Raw genomic sequence first — 4,987 nt, forward strand, 5'->3', positions numbered from 1 at the left:
AGAGCCGCACGCCCACTCCGGCCGGCAAAATCACCACAATAGGCAGCGGCACTGCCCTCTAACGGTCTCTCGTAACATCTTCAAGGAGTTTCACTAGCATGCTCACATGGCGTTTTGCCCCTTAGGAGCGTAATCTGTAGGCACAACAGAAAGGCAGTGGCAAAAAAAGCATACGGCATACCTCCCCTGACAATGACATGTCATTCAAAACACACTTTCACTGTACTGCAGTGTTAAACTCCATCAGTATAATGGAAATACACCCAGCACTCGTTCACGACAATGTGTGGCTGAAGACTGCTGAAATATTTCAGCTAGTGCCTCGGTTCAGTGGGTTTCTGAATGGATATGTTTAATCATCGATCTCAACGGGCAGCGACCTTTGTCGTGTTCAAAATGTGGTGCATAATGTTGAATAATTATTAATGTCTGATTTTCTGTTGCACTAATGTTGAAATAGGAACAGGCAAGGCAGCCTAAACCAGAACTGGATGTGATGAAGATGGCCCGGTAACTGATAGTAGCAATGAGTACCAAAATGTCAATATCTCTGCGAATTTCTTATAACAAGGGGGCATATGTGGCCATGATAATGATGGCGGGAAAATATTTATAGCAAATGACGACGTTTTTTTCTGTACTTTCTCTGTAATAATATATGTTTAAGGATGCATACTGCATGCCAAAAGCCGTGTAGCACTTATAAAGGCAGGAGGAAACGAAGTGACACTTCCAGTGACCAGAGGGCATATGTCGTCATTTCAGGGGTTACAAATTCATTTTATGATGAATTTGACACTATGAGCTCACTTATCTATATGACGCCACCATCCCCCTGGCTCATACGCCGGTACTGATTCGGTTGGGACGGGTGTCATAAACCCATTGTTTCATCTCCAAAGGCAAGCTGGCCAACAACTGTTGTTAAATGGCCATTGATATCCCACTTACTGGCATTGAGTTGGTCCCACACACGTTGTATGAAAGGTAGATCTGGGGGTCTTGTTGGTCACGAGAATATCTCAGCGTCATGCCGACAGTGCAGAGGCGTTGTGGTGTTGAAAAATGGTACAACGATACTGTTGCAACAGAGGTACCACAAGAAGTCACAAGATGTCCATTACGTGCCATTCTACCATAAGACATCCCTTTATCACTACCAGCCGTGACCTGAAGTCGTATCAGACGGCTCTTCACATCATGACCCAGCAGTAACTCCGTTGTGTCTCTGAGGAACGGGGGAAGAATGGAACGTCTGCCCCGGTGGCAGCACTTCTCGCCGATGATGACGACGTGGATTAGTGCATATACGCGATTCATCGATGAACACAATGCCACGCCACTCCAAACGCAGCTGATTGTGTTACGGTGTTATCGGCGTACAATTCGTGGGACGGTAATTTTCAAGTCCAGTTGCTGATATTCTGTAACCAATAGCGCAGTACGACAAACAATGTTGCAGATAGACCGTTACTTTCTTTGGAATACAATCACAGGTGTGAAGGAGTTGCTATGTGCTTTGTGCACAATATGCAGATCCTTCCTTATGGTGGTTAGTGGTCGACTGCAACACTGACCGGCTAATGTTAAAAATTAAAAACGTTAAATTTTCTTTGGAGCTGCGAACATATTTCATTTAGTTCTTTTTCAGAGAGTTGTAGGAATGAGCTATAATTTTTTAATTTTGACATTGAGTACTGTCACGCAGTTTATGCTTTTAAAGTAACTGTACAAATTAGTTCAAACCAAATTTCTTTAGTTTCAGTTAGGGAGCTAGAAAACATTTGAAATTTTTGGAATTGAAGTAACACACTGTCAGTAAAGTCGTTATGTCACGGAGCGACAAACTTCCTCTATCCATTGTAGAAAGTCAACTGGCGTTGTGGGTTCCGTGTCTTGAACACATTTATTCAGGTGTTCCAACAAAAAGGAATCAAGTGGTGTTAAGTCGGGCGACCGTGCGGCCCATTCTTGGTAACAACAGCAGGAAAATCACCCTTCAGGAAATCTGTAGTTGAGGTTTTGCAAAACATCACGTTCGGCTGGACGACCATTATATTCCATCAAAATATGTCCTCCTTTATATCCACTGACGTTTTCACGGAGAGTACGTAAGTTGACGATAAAAACACGAGACATTTCACGAGATACTGTACCCGAAAAGTACTATGGATCAATGATTTCATCTCTAAGCGTTCTACTCCATACATAAACGAACTATCTCCTCTGACGATCGACGTGACGCACACACCTACAATTATCTGTTGCCGAAATGTATCTTATGAATACTGCACTATAATTTATGAACGTGGATGCATCAAAGAACATAACGCGTTGTAATGTGACCAGAGGTAAACTGTTATGTATATTATGAAGGTATACTGCACTATAATTTTAAACAGGGATGCATCAAACAACTTAACGCGTTGTAATGTGTCCAGAGGTATACTGATCACGGCTCATTCGCTGAAAATAGTACTCCGATCGATGTCGCTTCCCTTCTTCTCCCATATGAACGAGAGATGGTTCGTGGGGAACTTAGGACCGTGTAGTATTCGCCACACAGATTGTAAAACTGTTAACAGTGACTGAAAAAAACTTTTCGTAAGCTGATTAGCATGTTGTGATACGTTGCCGAAAGAAAGAAACTACAGTAGCACTTCCGTGTCTCAATTCTAGGTATTCTCCATCTAATACTGCTTTTTAAGATTACATCTTTCTCAAAGTCGCTGTTCAGGACGTAAGAATTCTTCGACCAGGATGTATCACGGGATAAGCCACGCATGATCCACTGGCATCGCTCGGTAAATACTGAGCATTAGCAATAAATCAAAGTACTCTCTGGAAATAATACCATGTTTATTCTACGAAACTACCGCTGGCCGATAGAACTTCGTTTCTTTGTGCACTTCAGCTTAGAGTACATATGACATGTTGGTACTTTTACAGTATAACAGAAAGTGACTTAACATAGCTCTTCGAGGATCCTTGTCGTTCCGTGACACCAGAAACTTTATTTACATGTGATGCATCCAACCCTAATAGTATGAGCTTTAGCATCTCTCTAATATTGATAGACATTTGATTTAAATTGATTTCCACACAGTCAGTTTCAATGTAACAGCTTCACGATGGGACGAATAGCGCTCTTTTTAAGAAATTGCAACTCGACGCTATAACTCTCTGGAAAATATCTAAATAAACCATGTTTGTAACTCCGAAGAAGGAGTAACTTTTGCTGCTATTAGCTATCCAGATAAAACTACGTTTCATTCATTAATTTGTAAGACAAAGTGATGAGCTCTTTGAAACACCCATTACCTACATACAATTTTCAGCATCAATTTACCGATCCCACAAGCAATGCAAACGGTCCACACTCACGTCCTTACAGTTAATTTCCTTTCCCTTAAACAGTTCCTCTGAATATTTGCTTTCTAAATATTTTAAGTAATGTTACCACGGCACAATTTAGGCACAATTTCGGAACAACGTGAGATGAACTCTGACACTGCAAAAGAAAACCGAATTCCCTTCGAATTCCCTAACTAATTTATGTTTAATAGCCTTTGGAGGTTTTATGCCACAATCCGTGCTTTGCTAGTATTTTCATTTCTCAGCGCTTGAGACAAAAACAATGTCTTTTGTAATCTAAACGAAAACAGATTATTTTCTTCTACTGTAGTTTATCGTCTCTACCAATCTTTTCAGTTCCAAGTTAACAATGTACTTGGCGTCTTGCTATCTCTCTACCCGTATACGTGGCTTTCATTTCAATTTAACTTGTCATCTATGTAGTATCTCTTATTTTCCTCCTCATTTATTCAGTGATATCCTCGCGTTCCCAATGCTTCTCGTCTTTTATTCTCTGATTTTCCCAATCTATAAGCTACACTTCCGTAGACGGCCGTCCACTGACGTTGCAGGAATATCACTCTCAATATTAAATGCTTCTTAAAACATAAGCAATTTTTATTTTTCGAAGAAAGCACTATTTGTTGGAATAACATAGTTTTAAAAAATGACTCTGAGCACTATGCAACTTAACTTCTGAGGTCATCAGTCGCCTAGAATTTAGAACTAATTAAACCTAACTAACCTATGGACATCACACACATCCATGCCCGAGGCAGGATTCGAACCTGCGACCGTAGCGGTCGCTCGATTCCAGACTGTAGCGCCCAAAACCTCACAGCCACTCCGGCCGGCTGACATAGTTTTAGAAGTCTACTACGTGTGCTTGACGAAAATAAGGCCTCCGAATTTTGTGTGTGAATACTTTTAATGTTTTTTAAATAAAACAAACTGTGTCTACATTCTACATGTTTGTTCCTGTCTACACATTTATTTCTCGTCATAATCACTCTGGCGGCAAACACATTACTCTCAACGAGAGACTAGTTTGATGGTACCGCCATTGTAGAATGTTTGGCATTTTCCACCGAGCTACAACACCACCTTTGGTTGCACCGCTTTATCGCTACCAAAACGGTGCCCTCGAAGGTTTTCTTTGAGTTTTGGGATCTGATGAAAACCGAATGAGGGCAATATGCCACTGTATGGAGGGTGATCGATGACAGTGAGCCCAAGGGGTCTAATTGTTGCAGATGTCGCAGTACTCGTGTGGACTAATATTGTTATGCTGTAGTAGAGGGGGCTGCATGTGTGGAAGAACTTCTAGATTTTTGAAACTCGATTACCGATCGCTGTTTCTCACGCATCAACATAGTTACACAACACACTACCATGTTACACGCTATAATTCGGAGCCCTTTAACGGCATATACTTGTAACTTGCGTCACCGAAGGGTGAATGTCGATTAATTAATATGAATGGCATGACGTATTTAGAACAAAATAAAAACTTCGGAAGCGTTACTTTCAATCACGCCCTCCTAAGATTCAGCAATCACTTCTCAAATACGATATTCATTTATGTTACTGTGCGTTACCCCATTTTTGATCTCGAGCCAATGACTATTCTACT

This window comes from Schistocerca serialis, chromosome 7, assembly GCF_023864345.2.
Source record: "Schistocerca serialis cubense isolate TAMUIC-IGC-003099 chromosome 7, iqSchSeri2.2, whole genome shotgun sequence".
NCBI lineage: Eukaryota > Metazoa > Arthropoda > Insecta > Orthoptera > Acrididae > Schistocerca > Schistocerca serialis.